Here is a 27,330-nt window from a genome sequence, read left to right on the forward strand (position 1 = left end):
GTTGAAGTAGAGGAGGATATGGCTATTTTGGGAAACTAACTAATTTTCTAAATTAGCTTAGAAATAATAAAGGGCTGGAACCAATCATGAATATTTCTAAAAGATCACAGTGTCAGAATAGAAACTGATTAGTATATAAGGGTGTAGATATTCTTGAAAAACTAACAGATCTATTTAAGGGAAAGTTTAGATACTCTCTTTCAAAAGATGCCTAGAATATCAGGTTAATGCCAGAGAAAAGGACATAGATATGTTCTGGAAAAATAGTGAAGAGTAGTTTCATAAAACTTAGAGATCAAAAAGGCTAGCAGGACTAGTATTCTCATTTCAGTATCAACAATGGACTTTGAGAAATAACTTCTTAAGCCTCAGTTTCCTGATCTATGAAATGTGGCCAATAATGTATCTATTTCATAGGGTTGATGTGGGGATTAAGTAATATGTATGTTTAGGTCTTAGCACAGTGCACAGTTTATGTGGTAAGCTTCAAGTGAGTGGCAACAATTATAAATATTGTATAATCAAAGCTTATAAACATTGCAAGGGTTTAAAGTATAATGAAATTATTTAAAATTTTTTCACACTGGTTTTCTCTTAATACTAAAATCAGAACTGCTTTTCTTATACAAGTTCATGAGATCTCTAGTACTTTAGTTAGCTGGTGCAGGTTTTAAAAAATGGTTGGTGAAATATTATTGTTACAGTATTATTAACCTGTATGTAAATTGCCTCCAAACTCTTAAATCTATATCAGTAAAATGATTATAAAAAGGGAGCTGGTTCTGATTTTCTGTAACTGCTTTTTCTTATTGTTCAGTTACAGTTGTCTCCATTTTCCCCCCAGCACTCTCCTCCACCCCAGCCATCCCCACCTCCCATCCCTGATCCCACCACCCCCTTGGTTTTGTCCATGTGTCCTTTATAGATGTTCTTAAAAACTCTTCCCCTTTCTCCCCCCATTATCCTCTCTCACTTCCCTTCTGGTCAGTTCATTTTTAATTGCAATGTCTGGTTATATGTTGCTTACTTGTTTGTTTTGTTGATTAGGTTCCACTTAAAGGTGAGATCATATGGTATTTGTCTTTCACCACCTGGCTTGTTTCACTTAGTACAATGCCTTCCAATTCCATCCACACTGTCACAGAAGGTAGGAGCTCCTTCTGTCTTTCTGCTGCATAGTATTTCATTGTGTAAATGTACCATAGCTTTTTGATCCAGTCATTTACCGATCTGCATCTAGGTTGCTTCCAACTCTTGGCTATCGTAAATTGTGCTGCTATGAACATCAGGGTACATAGGTTCTTTTGGATGGTGTTTCAGGGTTCTTAGGATATACTCCTAGACAAGAAAAGGAAATAAAAGGCATCCAAATTGGAAAGAAGGAAACAAAACTGGCATTGTTTGCAGATGACATGATAGTGTACATGGAAAATCCTATAGCCTCTACCAAAAAACTGCTGGAACTAATAAATGAATTTGGCAAAACAGCGGGATACAAAGTCAATATCCAGAAATCAAAGGCATTTTTGTATACCAACAATGAAGCAGCAGAAGCAGAAATCAAGAAAAAAATCCCATTCGATATAGCAAAAAGAAAAATAAAATATCTGGGAATAAATCTAACCAAGGAGGTTAAAGAAAATTACACAACACTGAAGAAAGAAATCAAGGAAGACACAAACAAATGGAAACATATACCGTGTTCATGGATTGGAAGAATTAACACCATCAAAATGTCCATACTACCCAAAGCAATTTACAGATTCAATGCAATACCTATTAAAGTACCAATGGCATATTTCACAGACATAGAACAAACACTTCAAAAATTTATATGGAACCATAAAAGACCCCGAATAGCAGCTGCAATGTTAAGAAAGAAGAACAAAGTAGGAGGGATCACAATACCTGATATCAAACTGTATTACAAGGCCACTGTAATCAAAACAGCCTGGTACTGGCATAAAAACAGGCACATAGACCAATGGAACAGAATAGAGAACCCAGAAATAAACCCAAATCTCTACAGTCAATTAATATTCGACAAAGGGGGCAGTATCATAAAATGGGGTAAAGATAGCCTCTTCAACAAATGGTGTTGGGAGAACTGGACAGCTACATGCAAAAAAATGAAACTCGAGCACCAACTTACATCATACACCAAAATAAATTCAAGGTGGATAAAAGACTTAAATATAAGCCATGACACCATTAAAGTCCTAGAGGAGAACATTGGCAGGAAAATCTCAGATATTTCACGCAGCAACATTTTTACTGATATGTCCCCTAGAGCAAGGACTATAAAGGAAAGAATAAACAAATGGGATCTCATCAAAATAAAAAGCTTCTGCGCAGCTAAAGAAAACAGCATTAAAATAAAAAGACAACCAACTGTATGGGAAAACATATTTGCCAATGATACCTCAGACAAAGGTTTAATCTCCAAAATATACAAAGAACTCACACGACTTCACTCTAAGAAGACAACTAACCCAATTAAAAAATGGGGAAAGGACTTGAACAGACACTTCTGCAAGGAGGACATACAGAGGATCCAGAGACACATGAAAAGATGCTCAATATCACTAGCTATCAGAGAGATGCAAATTAAAACTACAATGAGATACCACTTTACACCGGTGAGAATGGCTATCATAAACAAAGCAATAAACAACAAATGTTGGAGAGGGTGTGGGGAAAAGGGGACTCTGGTCCACTGTTGGTGGGATTGCAGACTGGTACAACCATTATGGAAAACAGTATGGAATTTTCTCAGAAAACTAAAATTGGACTTGCCTTTTGACCCAGCAATTCCACTGCTGGGATTGTATCCTAAGAACCCTAAAACACCAATCCCAAAGAACCTATGCACCCCAATGTTCATAGCAGCACAATTTACAATAGCCAAGAGTTGGAAGCAACCTAGGTGCCCGTCAGTAAATGAATGGATCAAAAAACTATGGTACATCTACACAATGGAATTTTATGCTGCAGAAAGAAAGAAGGAGCTCCTACCTTTTGCAACAACATGGATGGAACTGGAAAGCATTATGCTGAGTGAAATTGTTTTGAATTCTTGTTCTTCATTCTTTTCTGGTTGGATGTTTCTTTCTTCCTTCTGGTCCACACTGTTGATTTGAGTCCCAGGTTCCTTCCCATCACTATTGGTTCCCTGTACATTTTCCTTTATTTCACTTAGCATAGCCTTCATTTTTTTCATCTAATTTGTGACCAAATTCAACCAATTTTGTGAGAATCCAGATTACCTGTATTTTGAACTGTGCATCTGATAGGTTGGCTATCTCTTGGTTGCTTAGTTGTATTTTTTCTGGAGCTTTGATCTGTTCTTTCATTTGGAACATTTTTTTTTTGTCTTGATGTGCCTGTCACTTAGTGAGGGGTGGAGCCTTAGGCATTCACTAGGGCAGGGCAACCCACAGGGCTGTGTTGTGATGCTGTATTTGAGGAAGGGGTCTGAGAAGGAACAGTGGCACTTGGTCCTCTCTTTGCCAGCTTTCAGTCACTTTCCCCACTTCCCACGAGCAAATTGGGCCCGTCTGATGCTGATTCCTGGGTGGGTTGGCTTGTGTACATTCTAGGACCTTGTGGGTCTTTCCAATGAACTCTCCTGTGAAGCTGGGAGTCTCTCCTGCTGGCGCCTTAATCCCCACAGGTGTTTTTAATCAGTGGTTTGAGGCTTTATTTCCCCACACTGGAGCTCTGGATCCTGAGGTCTATCTCGTTCCCCAATTGTTCTTCCCAGTTTGTCTGTCTGCACGTGAATGTGAGACTGCCTGCTCTACAAGTCACCACTGCAGCCCTGTGTGTCCCGCTCCACAATCTGGCGCCGGGTCTGCCAGCTGCTGCCTTGCCCGCCCCGGTCCTCCACTACTGAGTCCTCCCTGCACGCCTGGCTCTGCCACTCTTACTGGTCTGGACGAGTGTATCTTCTCTAACTCATTGGTTGTTGGATTTCCATATAGTTCAATTTTCTGTGAGGTTTTTTAAAAATTGTTGTCCTTCTTTTGGTTTTGCAAGGAGGCACAATGTGTCTACCTATGCCTCCATCTTGGCCAGAAGTCCCCTGTTTTTTTGCTTCTTTATGTTCCACATCATTGATTTGATTCTCAGCTTCATCCAATCTACTCTTGTTTCCCTGTAAATTGTTCTTTCTTTCAGTTAGTGTATCCTTTATTTCTGACGGAGTCTTTTTATGCCATTCAGGTCCTTCCTAAGTTCATTGAGCATCCTTATAAACAGTGTTTTGAACTCTGCATCTGATAGATTGCTTATCTTCATTTTGTTTAGCTCTTTTTCTGAAGTTTTGATCTGTTCTTTCATTTGGGCCACATTTCTTTGCTCAGTTTAGCAGCCTCCCTGTGTTTGATTCTATATATTAGACAGAGCTGTCTTGGTAGCATGGCTTAATATAGTAGGTGTCCTATAGGGTCCAGTGGCACGGCCTCCCCTGTAACCCAAACTGGGTACTCAAGGTGCACCCTCCGTGTGAGCTGAGTACACCCTCCTCTTGTAGTTGAGCCTTGAATGTTGTTGGCAGGTCAATGGGAGAGATTTGCCCAGGCCAGTCAGCTGCAAGGATTGGCCATGACCACTGACCACCACCCTCCATCCTCTGTGGAGAATTAGTTGGCAGTGGCAGCGTGGTGGTACTCCATCATGGTCTCTAGTTGTCCTCTGGGTGTGCAGGCTCTGGTGTTTCCCAGGTGGTGCAGGCCAAGGTCAGCCACCACCTGTGTTTTGCCTGGAGCCTCCATGTATGAGCTACGAAGTAATCTGCTGATGGCTGTTACTTGTATTGGGCTCGGAGATTCCTAGGTGAAGCCAAGCTGTGAATATAGGCTTGCTGCTGCCAGTGCCTGGCTTGGGGTCACTTAGCATAAAGTATGAGGGCTGGGGGTTCTCAAAGGCTTGTTGTTGCTTCTTTGAGATGATTTAGGAAGATGTGAAAGATGAGCCAATACCAGCCATTCATATGGATAAGCTATTGTTAACAGCTTGTGTGGGCCCATATGTTGGGTGGGGTGGAACCTCAGGGAAACACTAGGGTAGGGCAAACAGTGTTAGCCAGTTTGATGGAGTTTCAGACATGGCTCCTGCCTCTGACTGTGTGGCTCTTTAGGGGAGAAGTTTTAGAAAGAGAACAATGGCCTCTGTTCTGTCTGGGAGAAGGCTGTCCTGCATCTCTTGCCCTGATGCCAGACACTTCAGTTCCTCTTTGTATGCCACTGGTACCTTTCAAGCTGCTATCTTGGTGCCAGAGCTCAGAGGGAGTGAGGCTGAGTAAGTCTGTGTGCAGATCTTTTAAGAGGAACTGATTGATAATCTAGCAGTTTCTTTTACTGACTCAATCTCCACTGGTTTTTACAGCCAGAAGTTATGGGGACTTATCTTCCTGGCAGTGGAACCCTGGGCTGGGGGGCACCTTGGGTGGGGCTGTGACCCTAGCTCCCAAGTCCTCTTCTGAATTTTTATCTACCACGTATGAATGTGGAACCAGCGTATTCCACATCTCCACATCTCTGCCCCTCCTATCAGTTTGGATGGATGTGGTTTTTTTAAATTCAGTAGTTGTCGGACTTCTATTCAGCTTGATTTCTGACTTTTCTAGCTGTATTATGGTTTATTCATAATTTTGATGTGGTTGTAAGAGGAAGGGAGCCATGTTTACCTATGCCTCTGTCTTGACTGGAAGTCAATGTCTCTGTTCTTTGTTGACAATCTTTCTGGGGTGCTGTTCTGCAGAGGCCACCATAGAGGAAGTCACAGAGCTCTTATTCTTCAGGATTCCCTTTGTGTGCTGGTGCCACTGAGGCTCCCACTGCCCACTTTTTGGGGGGATTGGCTCAGTCTTGCTGCTTGGTGTTGGGTTCAGGAAGGAAAGGGCTAGGCAGAGGTGGAGACTCTCCAGACAGCCACCATGCCAGCTTTGGGCTAATGGCCTCACTTTCTGTTGTGGAGTCAGCTAACCACATCATTTTCAGGACACAATGACCCCCACGCTTTCTCATCTAGCATATGCCATGTGGCTGATGGCTCTAAGTGTGCCCTTGGCCACTGGCAATTTATTCATGGCTGATGGATAGAAGCTGGCTTGTTGCCCCATCCAGAAAATACAGTTTTTTAAAAAATCTCTCTTTGGGGTAAAATCCAAGTGGTTGCATTAAAAGTTGATCTGGACTCAGGCAGAGTCCTATGGATGGAAAATCCATCCCTATGGAAGGAAGACTTATATAGATATGGCTGCAGTGAATTTTGAGAACTGATGGATTAAAGCAGTAGTTCTCAAACTTAAGTAAATCAAGAATTTTCCAGGGAACTTGTTAGAAAAAATTGCGTGTTTGTAGGCCAGAGCCCCATAGCTCTTGAGTGGAGACTGGAAATTCCATTTTTACCAATCAGCACATCAATGTTTTTGATGCAGGTAAATCTTTGATCATAATTTGAAAAAACTGAGCTGTAACCTATATATAAATTTCAATAATAGTATTGAAATTAGGAATAATAACATAAAGATAAAAGAGTGACTTAGAAAATTTATTAATATTTTTGCATATTTGATCACCATGTTAAATTCTTTGAAATTTGTTTATTCTACTCATCTATTGGTTTATGTATTTCTCATTTTAAACATGTATACTTAGATTTAATTTAGCACTTATAGATATTTAAATTTATACTTGGGAAAGGACAATATTCTGATAATGACTTACTGCTTTGAGGAAGTCTTGTTGCCGTAGAACTCCTGAATGCTCCAGGTTCTTCTGGAGCAAGTTCCCTCATTCGTTCAGAAGATATTTATTGGGGATTCAGTATGTGCCAGGTGCTATTTTAATTGCTGTACAATATAACAATGGTCATTTAAAAATTTAAAATATATAAATAAAATTCATACTTTGCTAGATGGTGGTAAGTGTTATGGATAAAAGTAAAAGTGGAAAAGGAAGGTAGGAGTGTTGGGATAGGTATGTAATTTTAAGTAGGGTTTTTAGGGAAGAACTCACTGGGAAGCAAGCCTTGAGGGAAAGCCTAGAGTAGTTGGGGAGCAAGTCATACAGGTAATAGGGGAGTAGGGGAAGAATGTTCCAGGCTATTGGAGTGTCATATGCAAAGACCCTGAGTCAGGAGCAAGTCTGCTCTTCTTGTGACTGCCAGGAGCACAGTGTGGCTGGAGAAGGGTGAGCAAGAGGAGTGTAATAGGTATATGCATTCAGAGGATTTATGAGAAGGGAAGTCTGGGAACCAAGGTATGGGAGGGGACAGATGATTTATGGTCTTGGAGAGTTTTCAAGTTGGAATAATGATCCTAAAATAACCAAAAAGCATCAGAGGATTTTGAGTTGGGTTTTAATAATCTGGTTAAGAATTGCCACACAAGATAAAATATTTTTCAAGGGCAGGGAAAACTATTAGGAGTTGAGTTTTATAGTTCCAATTCAGTGAAAAACAACAAATAAAAAACAAGAAAAAATACAACAATTTAGTGGCCAAAGACAGTCTAGATGATTTGGAATTGTGTGCAGCTTTCATTTTAGTACTCTTAACACCTGTTTTTTAAAATTAATCAAAATCTCAGTTTTATTTTCTCTTTAGGAGATGGAACTGGAAATGAAAAATATTGCACTAGGCTGGTCATCAGGGCAGTAGTAGACTAGGGAACATAAAGGACTTAAAATCTAGTTCTTTCTTCAGGCCAAAAGCCACCCAGCATCCCAGCCAGCTGTAAAGCTCTTCATTTGATCAAGGCCTTCATATATCACTTCTGGTATTGTGTGCACATTTAAGAGAAAGGGAGACAAATTAAACCAGTATTAACAAAGAGAATTTCAGCAGTCATGTTAGGAATATGCACAGGACCATAGTCTGCCCTGAGATATATACCCAGAATTTCCATTGACGTCAATACTTATTGCTTACACATATCCAAGGGCAGGATCTGGCCCTTAGAAATTAAATTAAATAATTCCCTGTGTGGGATGCCAGAAAGTATCACAAGCTACTAACCATGAAAGGGAAGTTTTTCTGTGGTAATGTCAACACTGATGGATTAAGATGTCCTAGGGATGCAAAATATGGGTTCTGCCCATTACTCTCTAAATTTACAAACATTTGTGATCTGCAAATGTGTTTTCAAGAGTACACATGATTTTTCAAACCTGTAGGAGATGGCTGTAGTGAAGTTTTAATCCCTTGCCTGTTGTTTACTTTTAAATGCAGTGGAATTAAAATTCTAAACCCAAATGTTCCAAAAGCACTCTTATTTTATACTTTTAGATGTGAAATAATACAGAGAAAACCAAACACTTTCCAAACTAGCTACATTTCACCTACTGTTGGATACGTTTTCCACAATGAATGTGTCTAGAGTTGGAGAATTGTTAGTAATCTTTTGAACTCAACAAATGGGAAAACAGTCTATTGCATGATCTTCTGGTTTCAGGGTTGGATGGAAATTGAGCAGTTGTCAGTCCTCAGAAGGAGAGAAGTTGGTTCTCTTTATGCATAGTAGTAAATATAAGCGAGACATCATTTTGTGACACAGTCACAAGAACACATTTGCCCTTTGGAAGATGAGATTAGAAAAAGTTATTTTCTATAAGAAATCCAATTTAAATACATGTAGAGGTCATCATTTAAACTCTTCAGATGGAAATACTCTTGTGTATTACCATATTTAGGTTGTTTAATGCTGATTATAATAATAGTATTTCCTTTATACCTAACTTCAATTCAGTTAAAGAAACGTTTACTGTTTGACTCCTTAAAGCTAGTCTCAGGGCTGGTATTCTAAGCTGAATACTCAGTCTTGGCTATCCAGCTACTTATGATAGGAGTAGACATAGTATACTATGCATAGAAGACAGAGTGTGGAAAGTTATATAATATACATATAAATAAACTCTGGGAGATAATAAAGTGGGAAAGAAGATGTTCACATTTGCCTGCTATCTTGGTAAGGGCCCAAGTGGACTGATCATCTGTGATGTACTTTGAAAATGAGTGTGGTTTGACTGGTGACAGAAGTGTAGGTAGAATAATGAGAACAGTATTCCAGGTGAAGGGATAAGCCAGGGAAAAGAATGAGGCAAGTGCTTGATAATGATATTGGGAAGCAGTGCGGTGTCTGGTGTGGTTAGAACATAGGGTACATTGAGTAGTAATAGTGGAGATAAAATAGTTAGGACTAAGTTTTGGCCCTAGAATGTCAAGCTGAGGAATTTGGATTCTGCTCTGAAAACACTTTGCATTTCTTAGTGTTTTTGTCTAATTTCAGTTCATCTGAGGATAAAATTCCATTCATTTCTCTTAATAAAATAGTTTCACAGATATTTTCTTAAGCCTCTTTTACTCACATGTAGTGTTTATTTTTTCATTTTCAATACTTTTAATAAATATGATTCTACCCAATTCAGGCATTTTAATATTAAATAAACATGTTTATGAACCAATATGATGGTTATCATAGAAAGGATTCAAGGTGAAAGGGTGATATGAAATCTTTGGGTGAGAAAGAGACACACGAAGCCTTCAGCTCTTGTAGTTTTCCCGTATTTAAAGTTGCTGTATGTTATTAGCACAGGCATGCAGCTAGTCCCAGCCTGGTGAACTGTGGTGCTGGGAAATAATCTTGGGCCTCTCTTTTAGCCCCAATACACAGACTGGGACAAATTACCTCTCCGGACCTCACATTACTTATTTTGAAAATGAGTTCGTCTAAATATGCTCCAAATTCCCTTTCTCATCCATGATTCAATATTGAGCAGTCATAGCAACTAGCAAGAGAATAGTCCTCTTGGATTTTCTTTTTTGTGGCTGGCCAGTGCTGAGGCACCTAGCATCTCACTGTGGATGCACTCACAGATTCCTACATCTGTCTTGCTCTGCTCCCTCACTTTGCCTTAAACCTGCATGCCTAATGAAGGGCAATGGAGGAGGTAGAAAGGAGAGGTGCTAGAGGCAGAGAGGAAAGTTAGCAGTCACAGTATACTTTGAGTGGGAAATGTGAAGGATATAGGCCAGGAGAGGCAGAACTACAAAATAATCAAAGCTGATCTTTCTCACTGCTGAATTTGTTACTTTTCTTATTAAGATTTTATTTATTTATCTTTAGAGGGGAAGGGAAAGGAGAGAGGGAGAGAAGTATCAATGTATGGTTGCTTCTCGTGCGTCCCCTGCTGGGAACTGGCCTGCAACCCAGGCATGTGCCCTGACTGGGAATTAAACCACGATTGTTTGGTTTGCAGGCCCACGCTCAATCCACTGAGCTACACCAACCAGGACTGAATTTGTTACTTTTTAATGTACCTTCTGTGTGTTAGGCAGTATTGACTGGCCTGATAGTTGATTGGCTTGTTTTTGCAGATTCTACTCTGTTAAATTTCTTCAGATTCAGTCACTGTGTTTGCTGAGAACCAGAAGCATGCATTTATAAGAAGTGCTATCCCTAGTCTTACCAGGTTCTTTTGTTTTTGTTTCTGCTTTTTTTAGAATTTTGTTCATTGAGGGATAAAATTAAAATCACTGGCCTCATTCAAATCAGTGTCTAACCAGTGGAGCCAACCTGCCTATCAAGTGGTTCCCCAGGGAAGCTCAGTGTTGGCTTGTTTGCAAAAATGTCTAACTTTTAAAAATAACCCCCTGAGAATAAGGGAAAACGTATTCCCTGAGAACATTTGGATCCTTCTTATGTGAGGACCTTTGATGTACCTGGGAACTAATATGCATCAAGTGGTTTGTTAGGGAAAGGAGCCAGTACATATTTGCAAAGAAAAAAAACATGGTCCTGGTGAGGTGGCTTAGTTGGTTGGAACATTGTCATGTATAGCAAAAGGTTGTGGGTTCGATTCCCAGTTGGTTGGGACATGTATGGGAGGCAGCTGATCCATGTTTCTCTCTCACATTGATATTTCTCTCTCTCTAAAATAATATACATATCCTTAGATGAGGATTAAAAAAAGAAGGCCACTTTACGTCTTAATGTCCTCCAGCATTTTCCTTAGAGGGAGAAAAAGCTTGAAGTTATTGTCATTGTCCTTAGTTCTCTGGAATTGAAAACATGGACTTCAGGGCCCTTAAATACGCTAGTTACCAAGAAAAGCAAATGCTTCTCTGTGGCATTCTGTTGACATTATGGAAACATTACACTGCCTAGCGTTTATTTCAGGATGGAGAGGAATTGAGTTTTATGGTTTTCTGTGAAAAGGGCACAAGACAAACAAATCTTAGACTTCTGACCCGGTTGTGACCTTTTTCTGATAGTCGTCACTTTCATTTCAGATTGAAAATGGGGTAACCATTTCTTGGGAGAGGACTTCGAGCAGTTACTTAAAACAAAACTTTCACAGATTCCTATACAGCTTTGTAGATCTTTAGGTCAGATTTGCAGACGAACAATGTCTTGTAGCTCAGGATTTTTCAACCTTTTACAAAATTCTCATTGTCTTCTTTGATGTTTGTTTTTTTTCTCAAGACATTTTTGTTTTCTGTTATTGGCCCCTGAAACATATTTGTTAGAGAAAAAGAAACTTGGGGTTTCTCTCAAGAAACTCTTTTCAAGAAGATTAAATTGCAAGCTACTTGAGAAGAATGGAGGACTTCTCACCATCTTCTAGATTACCTACAGTGTACCCAGTGATAGTGCTGTCTAGATTGAGTAAGAAAAGACATTTACTGCTGGTTAGTGTTCTGTGTGCCCTGAACCTATCTATCTATGCTGTCTTCTCCCTTTTTTTTTTCATACTGTCTGAAACCACATGTTCATCATGTATGAGGCCTTTGTGAGTATCTGAGATTATTTGTATTTAAAACTGAGACTTCTGATCTGTTTTCTTGTCTCCTTTACCCTTCAGACTTAGGTAGGAAATCTAGAATACCATGTCATAATAAAAAAATAAAGGGGTGAAATATATGAAAACTCACTGTAAAGTGTGAAATGCTGTTTTAACATAAGACATTATAAAAAAGGAAAGTGAGGGTGTAAAAAATCTTCTAGACCTATTTTGTGATTTACTTTAGCTACTTGTAAATGCCCATTTTTCACAGTTGCCTTTAATTAAAAATTTTTTAGAATAGTGACCTTAAAGTTATCTAGTTCACCATTTCTTGGGGGGCAGAAAACTACTTTAATCTTAGAAAGATGGATACTGACTTCTGGCCGAGATGGAGGCATAGGTAGATACACTTTGCCTCCTCTCATAACCAAAAGAAGGATAACAACAAATTTAAAAACAAACAAGCAAACAAAAAACTCAGAACTTCCATAAGGTCAAACTGTAAGAAAGTCCGACAACCAAGGAGTTAAAGAAGAAACATTCATTCAGACTGGTAGGAAGGGCAGTGATGGGAAGCTGGGGCGGGAAGGACATGCAGTAAGGTGGCTGGAGGACCTGGTGAGAAAGGTGGCTGCTGGAAGACTGAGTGGTCAGGCACTTGTGTGCAGATAAACCAGGAGGAACAACTGTGGGGGTGACACAGGCTGCTCAACCCAGGGTACCAGCACAGGAAAAGAAAGCCACAAAACCTCTGGCTATAAAAACCTGTGAGGGCTGCAGCTGGGGGAAAAACTCCCAGTTTCACAGGAGAGATGGTTGGATCTGTAGGAGACCCACAGGGTCCTAGAACATACAGAAGCCCACCCACCTGGGAATCAGCACCAGAAGAGCCCAGTTTGTTTGTGGGTCGTGGAGGAAGTGACTGAAAGCCAGCTGAGAGCCGAGCAAGCAGCATTGTTCCCTTTCTGACACCTCCTCCACATACAGCGCCATAATACAGGGACAGGTTTCCCCACCCTGGCATACCTAAGGCTCTGCCCCTTACAATATAACAGGTGCACCAAGACAAAGAAATGTGGCCCAAATGAAAGAACAGATTAAAACTCTAAAAATAGAACTAAGCAATGAAGAGATAGCCAACCTATTGGATGCAGAGTTCAAAACACTGGTAGTCAGGCTGCCCACAGAAATGGTTGACTATGGTCAAAAAATAGAGGGAAAATGTGAAGGCTATGAAAAGAGAAATAAAGGAAAATGTACATGGAACTAACAGTGATAGGAAGAAAACTGGGGCTCAAATCAGTGGTTTGGAGCAGAAGGAAGAAATATTCAACCAGAACAGAATGAAGAAACAAGAATTCAAAAAAATGAGGAGAGGCTTAGTGAAGGAGAAATTCCCCAATCTGACAAAGGAAATAGACTTCTAGAAAGTCCAGGAAGCTTGGAGTCCCCTGAATGTTGAACCCAAGGAAGCATCATAATTACATTGGCCACAATTAAAGATAGGGAGGAAATCTTTAAAGCAGCAAGAGAAAGGGAGATAGTTACCTACAAAGGAGTTCCCATAAGACTCTTAGCTGGTTTCTGAAAAGAAACCTTGCAGGCAAGCAGGGGCTAGAAAGAAATACTCAAAGTCATGAAAAGCAAGGACCTACATCCAAGATTACTCTATCCAGCAAAACTATCACTTAGAATGAAAAGGCAGATAAAGCGTTTTTCCAAGATAAGGTTAAGTTAAAGGAGTTAATCATCACCAAGTCCTTATTATATGAAATGTTAAAGGGACTTACCTAAGAAAAAGGTGATCAAAAATATTAACAATAAAATGATAACAAACTCACAACTATCAACAACTTAACCTAAAAAAAAAAACAAAGAAAAACAAACTAAGCAACAACTAGAACAGGGTCAGAATCACAGAAATGGAGATCACCTGGAGGGTTATCAGAGGGGAAGAAGATCAAAGAGAATTCGGGAAAAAGAAAGAACAGGGAAGCATAAAAGGTAGGTACATAATAAACAGGGGGAGGTTAAGAATAGTATAGGAAATGGAGAAGTCAAAGAACTTATATGTATGACCCATGGATGTGAACTAAGGTGTGGGAATGCTGGTGGGAGCAGGGGTGCAGGGCAGAGGGGAATAAAGGGAGAAAAAAATGGGACAACTGTCATAGCATAGTAAAGGAAATATACTTTAAAAAAAGATAGATGGATACTGTTTTCATCAAACTCAGTAGGGAAGAATCCGTATTTTTGGCAGTCTTTACCAGTGTTGCACATCCCTTGTGATGTGAATTCTGATTTTCAATGTTAGGATGTTCTTCTATAATTGAAGTCTGTTCCTTTTGTCTCATCACAATGGAAACAGGACATGTAGCACTCATAAAATAGCACTTTGATTTGCTAAGTGGAACTAAACCAGAAACATGTAGACTTAACATCACTCAGATTTATAAAATGATTGAGTAGTGTCAGGATAATGCCAAGTAAAACAATGTGATGAACTCTAAACATTATTTTCTCACATTCCTAAAAGTGGTTCCAGGCTCTCCAGAGTCAATGCCAAAGATACCGTCACCCTGATAGGATATTATGGTGTTTGTCCTCAGAGCCATTATTTCCCACATTTCATAGGCCTGGTTTATACTGTTAACTAGATAATTAAGAAGCAACAAGAGCATTTTCTATTGGTATTATTGTTTTTTTGGCCAAGATAGTTTAAACTGGGTACATCAAAGTAGATGTCACACGAAGAACATTAGGTTGATAACTTTTAAAATCCAAATGAAACCTTTTACAATAAGAAATTATCTCTTAATATCTTAAAACAAGTATTTTTATTTTTACTCTTTGTAAAATTTATTGATTTTAGAGAGGCGGTGGGGGAGGTGGGGAGGAAGAGAGAGAGAAACATCAATTTGTTGTTCTACTTATTTATGCATCCATTGGTTGATTTTTGTACGTGCTCTGACCAGGGATTGACCCCTCATCCTTGCCATATTGGAATGATGCTCTAAGTAACTGAGCTACCAGGCCACAGCTCATTTTTGCTCTTTCTAGATAATTACAGTGTCATGTCCATACCATGTTTTTCCACTTTTCCCATGGATTATAACAATATGAAGAACATGTGCTTTGGAGCCAGACAGACCTGGATTATAATCTTGGGTTTGGTCAAGTTGTTTATCCACTTTGGTCTTCAGTTTGTTTCTCTGTAAAATGAGGATGACAGCTGACACTGAAATATACCTTGGGTTTCACATGACTAGTTTCTGTATAGTATCTTATTACAAGAAACAGCAATTTCTTAGAAAAAGGTAACTGAAAGAATTAAGATAGAGATTAAAATACAGAATAAAAACTTTATTTTATTGACATACAATAAACTGCACATACTTAAGGCATAAAATTTTATAAATTTTAACACTTATATACATTCGTGAAATCTTCACCGCAGTCAAGGTAATGAACACTTCCATATCCCTCAGGTCCATTTGTAATACCTTCTTTCCACTTCACCCTGGCTCCTCCATCTGTAGGCAACCACTGACGTGTTTCTGTCATTAAACTTCAGACTGCATTTTTAAAAATTATATAAATGGAATAATACAGTATGTACATTTTTGGCTTGCTACTTTAAGTGTAATTATTTAGAGATTTGTCTGTGTTGCACATATTTTTTTAAATAATTTTTTAATTTAATTCTTGTTCAAGTACAGCTTTCTGTCTTATATTCCCAACCCTGCCCGCCCCCTGCCCCATGCTCCCCACCTCCCTCCCATTTCCATCCCCCACCCTTAGTTATTGTCCATGTGTCCTTTATACTTGTTCATGTGAGTCCATCCCCTTTTCCCCTGTGATTCTCTCCCCTCTCCCCTCTGGACCCTGTCAGCCTGTTCCGTAATTGAGTGTCATTGGTCATATTTTGCTTGCTTTTTTGTTTTGTTTAGATCCCTGTTAACGGTGATATCATATGGTATTTGTCTTTCACTGCCTGGCTTATTTCACTCAGCATAATGCTAATAGTGCATTTCTTTTTATTGCTGAGTAATAATGTGTTGTATCAGTAAACCATGATTAGGTTACTCATTTTCCTGTTGGTGGATATGTTTTTGTTTGTTTGTTTTTAGTTTCTGACAATCAAGTAAAACTGCTATGAATGTTTTTGTACAAGTCTTTATATGGATATATGCTTTTATTTCTCTGGCAAGTATATGTTAAACTTTTAAATAAACTATTTTCTATATGTAGTGGTTCTAATCTCTGGCAAATATGTGCTGAACTTTTAAAGAAATTGTTTTCTGTATATAGGTTGTAATCATTTTACTTTTTATTAGTACTATATGGAAGTTCTTGTTGTTCCCCATTCTTACCAATACTTGGTATGATCAACCTTTGTAATTTTAGGAGTTCTAGTAGATAGTGGTATCTCTTTGTAGTTTTAATTTGCATTGCCCTAATGGGAAATGCTGTTGAACATCATTTCGTGAGCTCAGTTGCCATCAGTATATCATATTTGGAGAAGTGCAGGTTCAAATATTTTACCCATTTAAAAAATTGGGTTGCTTATTTATTATTGAGTTTTGGGAGTTCTTTATATATTCTAGTAAATATATATATATATATATATATATATATATATATATATATTCTACCTTTATATATTCTAGCTTTACCAGCTATGTGATTTGCAAATATTTTCTCCTGGTCCGTGGCTTGCCTTTTTATTCTCTGAACAGTGTCTTTCAAAGAGTGGAAATTCTTACTTTTGATGAATTTCAATTACCATTTTTTTATGGGTCATGCTTTTGGTGTTACATAATTTGTTTTTGATTTAATCCTTAGTATATTTTTTCCATTATGGTGTGACATTCTTAATTCATGAAAAGTGTTCTTTAAAAAAAATCTCTAGACACCTCTATCTAAATTGATGTGGACAATAACACTGAAAAAATTGGCTCCATACTCTCCCCAAATCTACTCCATACCTAGATATGTAGATTCTTTTGTTTTTCTGCCTCTATCTCACTTTTCCTGTCTTTATTGGGGACAAAATGTCCCAATATTACTTCTCCAAATAAGCATAGTTTTTTTTTTCAATTTACCAAATAAGAAGCTGGTGCAGTTATAACAGTTGCAGTGTCTGCATGACCCTCTTTATTTTATTTTATTTTATTTTTTTGCTTTATTAACTTGTTTGAATTTTTTTTATTTTTTCCAATTTTTTTATTTAATTATTTTTCAAGTACAGTTTTCTATTACTCCCATCCCACCTCCCTGCTCCCCCCCCTCCCATTTCCACCCTTCTCAGTTGTTGTCCATGTATCCTTTATATATGTTCCTCTAAATCCCTCCCCTATTTCCCTTGAAATTCCCTCCCCTCTCCCCTCTGGTCACTCTTTAGATGAGAGCAGACATGGACAGTGTGAGCAGTAGATGAGATAGATGATCAATTACAGCTATGAGTAATAAGTAACTACTCAGTGTGGCTCTCATTATTTTTGTCATTTTATGCCACCTTAGCTGAACACTTTTCAGCATCATTCACAACTGTCAAGTTAGGTATTAGTATTATATAGATACAACTATAGTGTGCATATAATACATGTAAGCAAAGAAAAAGGAAAGAGAGGGGGAAGAACTTCTTTTTTACAACATACTTTTTTCCTTCTTTTTAAAAATTGTTGTTCAAGCCCTGGCTGGTGTAGCTCTGGATTGAGTGTGGACCTGTGAACCAGAGGATTGTGGTTGGATTCCCAGTTCAGGGCACATGCCTGGATTGCAGGCCAGTTCCCTGCAGGGGACCCATGAGAGGCAACCATACATTGATATTTCTCTCCCTCTCTCCTTCCCTTCCCCTCTAAAGATAAATAAACAAAAAATCCTAAAAAGGAAGACAAAAATTGTTGTTCAAGTACAGTTGTCTCCATTTCCCACTGCCCTCACTTCTCCCCACCATCCCCCCCCCTCGATCTTACCCCCTTTTGGCTCTGTCCATGTGTCCTTTATACCAGAATATACTTTCAAATGTTTTTTCAAACTATAACAATTATTTGTTTTCCCCAAATGTAGTACCTCACATGTAGATAGCAGTTAAACCTAGAAAGATGTCCCAAACCTGTAGATTTGAGAACAGAGAGGCCTAGCTCTCATGACTTGATTCCAGTATTGCCCCACCAGTGATAATAGTTCATTACTAACTTTTTAAAACAGGTTTTATTTATTTATTTTTAAGGAGAGGAGAAGGGAAGGAGAAAGAAAGAGAGGGAAATATCAATGTGTGGTTGCCTCTTACACATCCGCTACTGGGGACCTGGCCTACAACCCAGGCATGTGCCCTGGTTGGGAATCAAACCAACAACCCTTTGGTTCACAGCCCATGTTCAATCCACTGAGCTACACCAACCAGAGCCATTACTAACTTTTCTGGGAAGAGATAGGAAAACAAAAAGTTTCCTTATGATCTTTTTAAGTAACTGGTCTCAATTTCCCTATGAGATGGGCTTAAATACTTGGAGGTCTTTTGAGATCCAGGTTGGTTCTAGAGCTTTCTTAACCTGTACTTGGACAGCATTTCCAATTTCCTAGCTGGTCTTAGGAATTTATTTAGAACCAAGAGACTTCAGAACTAACTGAGTTCTGTGATCCTGTTTTGTTCAGACCTGGTTTAAGAGAGTATTCCCAGGGGAACACTGGCTCGTGAATGAGTTGGAAAGTGTTTCTTCCTCCTCCATTTTCTGGAAGAGTTTATGAAGGATAGGTATTATTTATTCCTAAAAGTGTCATAGTATTCACCAGTAAAACCATCTGGATATGGTCTTTTCTTTGAATAAAGTTTTTTTTTTTAATTACTACTTCAGTATCTTTATTCATTATAAGTCTATTTAAATTTTCTATTTATTCTTGAGTCAATTTTGGACATTTATGTCTTTTTTAAAATATTTTATTTATTTATCTTCAGAGGGGAAGGAAAGGAGAGAGGGAGAGGAATATATCAATGTATGGTTGCCTTTCATGCATTCCCTGCTGGGGACTGGCCTGTAACCCAGGCATGTGCCCTGACTGGGAATTGAACCACAATCGTGTGGTTCGCAGGCCTGCGCTTAATCCACTGAGCTACACCAGCTAGGGCTTGTCATTTATGTCTTTCTAGGAATTTGTTCATTTTATCTAAGTTGTCTAATTTGTTGACTTAAAATTATTTAGAATATACCTTTATAATTTTTAAATTTCTGTAGAATCAATGGCGACATGTCCTTTTTCATACTTGAGTTTCGTGATCTGTGTTCTCATTGTTTTTCTTAGTGAGTCTTGCTAAAAATTTGATAGGTTTTTTTTTACCTTTTCTGAGAAGCATTTGTTTTTATTTATTTTCTCTATTGCTTTTTACTTTCTATTTAATTGATTTGCAGTCTAGTCTTTATTATTTTCTGTCTTCTCTACTTTGGATTGAGTTTAGTCTTCACTTTCTTTGTTTTTAAGGTGAAAGCTTAGGTTATTGGTTTAAGATCTTTTTTTCTAGCAGAGTCATTTAAAGTTATAAATTCCCCTCTAAGTTTTGCTGAGCTGAAAATGGATAAATTTATTGCTGGCTATTTTTTACTTCAGGAGATATAGTAGCTTTTAATCTTGGTTTGGCAGAGACTATCCAGATATTTGTTCTGTTTGGACATTGGGGTTGAATATTTACTGCCCTGCCAAAGCTACAATCTTTAGGGGCATCTACACTGTTGCTGGGAATTCTGTTTTGTCCCAAACATTTGTTCTCCAGAGAAAGTCTTACAAAACCATTTCCACAGCTGTCTGCCTGTACCTATTCACTTTCTGCCTTGCATTTGTATTTCGTTGACTTCTTATTTTGCTACTTCAGTTGTTTTCCATAATCACTTGAAGTTGAAGAGAAGGGAGAAAGTGAGGGAAATAGTGTTCCAAATGGTAAAAGGAACTGGAAGTTAGAAGGCTTGCATTTTGTTCCCAATTTCACTGGTTGTCAGGGTTGGACATATACAGTATTTTGGATGAATGGGGTAATGTGATTTTAAAGGTATCAAGATGGCATTTTTCATGACTTCATTGCTCCTTCTGCTTTACCTTTGTCTGGTTGATGTTCACTCACTCTTTAGTGTTTGGCTTAAATATTCATTCTTCTAGAATTCTCTGATTGTTTGCACTTTGTTAGACCTCTTCTCTCATAACACCAAGTCTTAACTGTTATCATAGCAATTACCACACTTTAGTGGAACTTCTTGCTTATTTATCTGTTCTCTATGTTCTGTGAGGACAGGGCCCATAAATTTTGGTTCATGTGATATATAGTACCTGGCAATATTAGATATTCATGTAGAATTTAAAAAATTGATTTCTGAAATTAAGCAGTTACAGCTTGATTCTTTTGTATGACATTTATTCATGAGTTTAAATTTGTTTTTTAGATCCTTTCCTGAAAGTAGACTCTGTTGGGAGGGAGCTCAGGCTACCTTGGGAGCAGCACCAAAGGATAACTGGGCACCACAAGGGGCAAAGGGCGCACTAAAGGCTCCATTTACCTCTGAGATTAACATGATTTATTGAAATTCTTGTTTTATTGATAAATTTTGTATCATTTTTATACTAACTTCAGTGATGAATGAAAAGAAATATGTTTAATTTGCTAATCTCACAAAATTGAGCGGGTGATCTTGAACCTGACAGGAATATGTTCAAATTTAGAATGATCTGAAGAAATGATAAAAAGGGAAGATACAAAAGAAGAAAATTTCAATTTGGGCTAATTGCTTTAGAAGGCATGTAGGTCAGAGATGGAGTCATTTTCTAGGTATAATATTAATGTCTGTATCAAGCTCTAAGCATAATAGTAAAAAAGGTAAGGCTTTCTAAAATTTACAAGGAAATTTTCTCTGATTATATTTTTTTCTAAAAAGAGCTATTTTTCTATACTTTAAACCTAGAATTACTTCATTTTAATGCAGATAGGATTGACACAACTTTTTTGTTCTTGACTCAAAAATAATTTTAGTAAGATGCTAGTAAAATATGATCTCACTTTTAAGTGGAACCTAATCAATAAAACAAACAAGCAAGAAAAATATAACCAGAGACATTGAAATTAAGAACAATCTGACAGTAACCAGAGGGGAGGTGGGAGGAGATAATGGGGGGACAAGTGGGAAGGGTTTTCAGAAACAACTATAAAGGTGGGAATGGCTGGGGTGGGGTGTGAATGCAGACAACTGTACTTGAAAAACTAAAATAATTTTTTAAAATGCTGCTAAAAATAATAATACTTTATATTTGTATATCACCTTAAATTTCTTTTAGTTGATAAAGTATAACTTAAGAATAACTTAAGTATAACTTAAGAATAATAACAACTGTATTTTGCTTTATAATCTGCAAAACAGTTTTTCTTTAAAAGTTATGAGAGACTAATTATTCCATGGGGCAAATACTCTGTAAGGTATATAAATGTCTAATAACCATGCTGTATATCTGAAACTAATTTAATATTTTAATCAAGTACAATTGAAAAATAAATTAAAAAATAAAAATTATGAAAGAAGTATATTTCATTAGAGAAAATTATAGGATATTCTATCTAGCTATGTATCTGTCTATCTATATATCTATTCATCCATCCATCCATCCATTCATCCATATTTATTTAACATATGTTCCCCAATCCTATGTTCTCCAATCCTACTTATTAGGAATTGATAATGGTAACAGTTGTGAAACTTCCAGACCTTTTTCTATTCATATATAAACATATATTTGTGTGTATAAATAACATATATAGCAAAAGTATAACATATTTATGTATGGGTACGTGTTTATCACAATTTAGTTATTTTACTTTACATCCTACATATGTATTTTTATAAATTTAGAATAGTATTTCTGGTTGATAGTATACTAGCAGCAAAATTAATAGAGTTAAAGGTTATTCGCATTTTAAAGGTTACAAGCCCTGGCTGGTGTAGCTCAGTGGATTGAGCATGGGCCTGCGAACCACACGATTGAGGTTCGATTCCCAGTCAGGGCACATGCGTGGGTTGCAGGCCAGTTCCCAGCAGGGTACTCACAAGAGGCAACCATACATTGATATTTCTCCTTCTCTCCTTCCCTTCCCCTCTAAAGATAAATAAAATAAAAATCTTAAAAAAAAAATAAAGGTTACAAATTGGTTTCCTAAAAGGTTTATACTCCCTCCAATTGTATATTTGAGTATCCTTTTCTCCACACCCTTGCCAACATGGTATTTATCCATCTCTTTTATGTCAAACTGAAAAGCAGTATTCCTCTGTTTAGTTTGCAATGTCTTGATTTCTAGTGAAGTTGAATATCTTGTATTTCTTCAGTGAATTGCCTGTAAATGCCTTGCCACTTTTTCTGTGTGTGTTAATTGTATTTTGCATATTTATTTGTAGAATTTTGAATTATTAGGGATATTAACATTTTTTGTTAAATACTTTTATTTTCTCTAAGTTTAACATTTATTTTTTAACTTTGTTTATAGTGTGCCTTACAAAAATTTATTTTTATTTTGTGAAATCTTTAAGATTTTCACATGCGATTCTTAAATCCATAAATGTAAGAATTACTATCATCATCATCGTCCTGATGAGCCAGCTGAAGTACATAGAGCTTAAACGACTGGCCCAAGGAGGAAGGGACTCATATCTAAGCCTGCCTTGTCAGAAATGCACACCATAGCAAAGGAGACTATAGAAAGATAGGTGGATTGGCTAGAGAGCCACAGAACAAAGAATGTTCCCTTCCAAACTGACTGCTCCTCAGGGCCCAGCCATTGGTCGACAGTCTAATAAGGCTGTAGCTAAAGCAGCAGTAATAGTTTTGCAATGGGCTCTTGGTGGTTTTGGTGATATGAGGTGTTTGTAACTCCTTTGGCTTACATTTGACACCTATTTCCCTTCCTTGCCTCTCCTTGCCAACTTTGTTTTATGGTTCTTGGCTCAGATTTTGGATATTAACTTTGCTTACTTCATGACTCCTGGCTCTGATCATTGACTGTGCCTATAGACAGATTACTGGCTGCAATCTCAGTGGATCTCCTGGTTCAAGATCTATGATTTTGGCCCTGTTTGATAGCCATGATGCTGATACAGGGCTCTTTAGGCCCTTGTATTAGTGGATGACAGAGGGATGGAGAGCTGGGGGAAGTGCAACAGAAAAAATTATTTAAAAATGCCCTCAAAACATTTAATAATAAGAAAATTCAGCTATTGGATACCAAATATTTGTGAGGAAGTAAGGGTAAGTTGGAAGAATGGTACATTTTACTCTTCTTTCTGACTGGAAAGAACTAGTTGTGTGCAATTTACTTTTTTCAGCATGGATTGAAGTCATATAAATTCTCCCTAGTCACTCTGTCACCTGGGGTTTGAGAGGAGCAGGAAACTGGTAGTAACTGGCATGCACCTCCTAGCCAGTCTGAAATCTAGAAAGTAAAGTATTATCAAATAGAAAAAGCAAGATACAGAACATTGCTCATAGTGTAATCCTATTATAGAACAAAGCAATGCCCTTACAATAGTGGTTAGGATTCCAACTCCTAATTCATAAAATTCATCTCTGTCTCTAACTGATGCAGAAAACCTCTTGATAAGGATTTTGGTGGTAAACTGCTAGAAGTCTTGGAGTGGTTTCTACCAGTTCTCTCATCACCTCCTACTACTACCATAAGTTTACTTTTTAAAAAAGAGCTAATGGAAAAAAATTAATGTTTTTCAATCAGTTTTTATTTTTCAGTTACAGTTGATGTACAATATTATATAAGTTTCAGGTGTATAATCCAGTGATTATACATTATAAAACTTACTATGGTCATCCTGATAAATCTCATAGTTCAAGCATACAAGAGGGGAACCCACAAAACCCAGAATTTATTTATAAGAAATTGTGTATTTATTCTTACATGTTTAAACTTCAGTCACCTTCAAAGTAGTCTCCATTTGATACAGTATACCTATCAAGACATTTTTTCCACTGCTCAAAACAGTTTTTGAACTCATCAATTTTGATGCCTTTTAGTGCTTCTGCCATTTTTTTTGTTTTACATCTTTCAACATGTTTCCCTTTGAGGACTTTTTTCATTGGGGAAAGAAAAAAGTTGCTCTGGGCAATGTAGGGTGACTAGGGAGGGTGGGGCAAAGGGGTCATGCAGTTTTTGGTAAAAAACTGCCAAACACAGTGTGGTGTGGGTGGGTGTGCTTGCAAATCATCCATCATGAAATGTGCAGGCATTTTGAAAAAGTCTTCAAAAAAATTCACTAAAGCTGTACACAGCCTCTCACAACCATGCCAGCTGGCACACTGATACAGATGGGTTCCTAGAACACTCACCTAGCAGAGGAAGCCTGTATTACAAGGGGCCCACCCTCCAGAAGATAATTCAATTTTTTTGGAGGGGGTCTCCTCTCATATACAATCAGTATCTTGTATCCAACCATGGGGAAAAGCCAAAATTTTTTCTAATACTTCTTAGCAGATAGAAAAAAGGAAGAGAAGGGAAAGAAAGAGAAAAAGAAAGAGAAAAAAAAGGAAGAATGGAGGAAAGAAGGAAAGAAAAGAGAAAAAGAAATGTACCAGTACCTATATAAACCTTTATCATCATCAGAGTAAAGCACTAGTAGATAATGTTTATTATCATCAAGAGACTACCCTTTCTTGATGCCAAAAAGAGTGAAACAAGATATTTGCCCATTTAAATAGGCAAAGTAGAAAAATTTTGAAAGTTTAAAAGTGAAGAAGCCATTTATATTAGATGCACATTTATTTAGATCTTTGGCATCTGTTGCTCTGAGAATGAGAAGTTTACCATAGTTCCTTAGGTTAGGATGGAGCATTTCAATTATTAAAAATCTCCTCTGAGTAAGGAATCATGTGGGATTCTTTCTGTAACCATTGTACTGTTCTGAAACTGAATCTTGAGTATTGGTCCTTATCACTATGAGTAATGGTCTTTATTGGTATTAAAGAGGAATTGGCAAAGTATGACCTATGAGCTAAATATAGCCTGTTGACTGCTTTTGTATGATTTGTAAGCTAAGAATGGGTTTAAATTTTTTAAATGCTAAAAAAATCAAAAGAATATTTCACGACATATGAAAAGTACATGAAATCCACATTTCATCTTCCACAAATTGGAACAAAGCCATATTAATGATGGGTTTTTGCTACAATGGCAGAGTTTGGTAGTTAGGACAGAACCCACATGGTTTACAACACTTACAATAATAGATCTGGCCTATTACAAAGTTTGCTTTTATAATTCTTATATAAAGCAAGAGAGGATAGGATGCTCCCTCAAAAAAAGTGAGTTGGGACAGAAGATAAAGGTAGAATTTTTTTTCTTCTACCTTTTATTGCTTCCCCAGCAAGCTCTCTCTTTCTCTTTCACACCTCCAGCCCCCACTGCACCCTACTTCTATATTTACAGATACATATATGTTGCTAAAAAAGAAAACCAAGTCTTTTCATTATTATGAAGGTTTATAGTTGTGCTTATTAAAATTATATTTTCCTTCACTGCCTGGCTTATTTCACTCAGCATAATGCTTTCCAGTTCCATGCATGCTATTGCAAAGGGTAGGAGATCCTTCTGTCTTTCTGCTGCATGGAATTTTATCGTGTAAATATACCATAGTTTTTTGATCCATTCATTTACTGATGGGCATCTAGGTTGCTTCCAACTTTTGGCTATTGTAAATTGTGCTGCTATGAACATTGGGGTGCATAGGTTCTTTTGAATTGGTGTTTCAGGGTTCTTAGGATTCAATCCCAGCAGTGGAATTGCTGGGTCAAAAGGCATATTCATTTTTAGTTTTCTTAGAAAATTCCATATTGTTTTCCATGTACCAATCTGCAGTTTCTCCAACATTGCACAAGGATCCCCTTTTCTCCACAACCTCTCTAACACTTGTTTGTTGCTTTGTTTATGATGGCAGTTCCAACTGATGTGAAGTGGTATCTCATTGTGGTTTTAATTTGCATATCTCTGATAGCTAGCGATATTGAGCATCTTTTCCTGGGTCTCCAAATCCTCTTGGAGAAGTGTCTGTTCAAGTCCTTTTCCCAGTGTTTAATTGGGTTGCTTGTCTTCTTAGAGTGGAGTCGTGTAAGTTCCTTATATATTTTGGAGATTAAACCCTTCTCTGAGGTATCATTGGCAAACATGTTTTCCCATATAGTTGGTTCTCTTTTTATTTTAATACTGATTTCTTTAGCCGTACAGAAGCTTTTTATTTTGATGATATCCCACTTGTTTATTGTTTCCTTTATGTCCCTTGCTCTACAGGACATATCAGTAAAAATGTTGCTGCATGAAATATCTGAGATTTTCCTGCCTATGGTCTCCTCTAGGACTTTTATGGTGTCTCAGCTTATATATAAATCTTTTATCCACCTTGAATTTATTTTTGTGTATGGTGTAAGTTGGTACTTGAGTTTCATTTTTTTGCATGTAGCTGTCCAATTCTCCCAACACCATTTGTTGAAGGGGCTATTTTTATTCCATTTTATGTTGCTGCCTTTTGTTGAATATTAATTGACTGTAGAGACTTGGGTTTATTTTTGGGCTCCCTGTTCTGTTCCATTGGTGTATGTGCCTTTTTTTATGCCAGTACCAGGCTCTTTTGATTACAGTGGCCTTGTAATACAGTTTGATATCAGGTATTGTGATCTCTCCTACTTTGTTCATCTTTCTCAAAATTGCAGCTGCTATTTGGGATCTTTTATGGTTCCATGTAAATTCTTGAAATGTTTGTTCTATGTCTGTGAAATATGCCATTGGTACTTTAATAGGCATTGCATTGAATCTGCAAATTGCTTTGGGTAGTATGGACATTTTGATGATGTTAATTCTTCAAATCCATGAACACGGTATATGTTTCCATTTGTTTGTGTCTTCCTTGATTTCTTTCTTCAGTGTTATGTAGTTTTCTGCATACAGGTCTTTTACCTCCTTGGTTAGGTTTATTCCCAGATATTTTATTTTTGTTTTTGCTATATCGAATGGGATTTTTTTCTTGATTGCTGCTTCTGCTGCTTCTTTGTTGGTATACAAAAATGCCTTTGATTTCTGGATATTGACTTTGTATCTCGCTGTTTTGCCAAATTTATTTATTAGTTTGAGCAGTTTTTTGGTAGAGGCTATAGGATTTTCCATGTACACTATCATGTCATCTGCAAACAATGCCAGTTTTGTTTCCTCCTTTCCGATTTGGATGCCTTTTATTTCCTTTTCTTGTCTGATCACTGTGGCTGAAACTTCCAATACTATATTGAATAGAAGTGGTGAAAGTGGACTACCTTGACTTGTTCCTGATCTTAGTGGAAAATATTTTAGTTTTTGTCCATTGACTATGATGTTGGCTGTAGGTCTCTCATATATGGCCTTTATTATGTTGAGGAATGCTCTCTCTATTCCCACTTTGCTGAGTGTTTTTATCATAAATGGGTGCTGTACCTTATCAAATGCTTTTTCCACATCTACCTATATGATCATGTGATTTTTGTCTTT

The sequence above is a fragment of the Sturnira hondurensis genome, unplaced genomic scaffold (genome assembly GCF_014824575.4).
Source record: "Sturnira hondurensis isolate 20B ecotype Veracruz unplaced genomic scaffold, ASM1482457v3 Scaffold0006849, whole genome shotgun sequence".
Lineage (NCBI taxonomy): Eukaryota > Metazoa > Chordata > Mammalia > Chiroptera > Phyllostomidae > Sturnira > Sturnira hondurensis.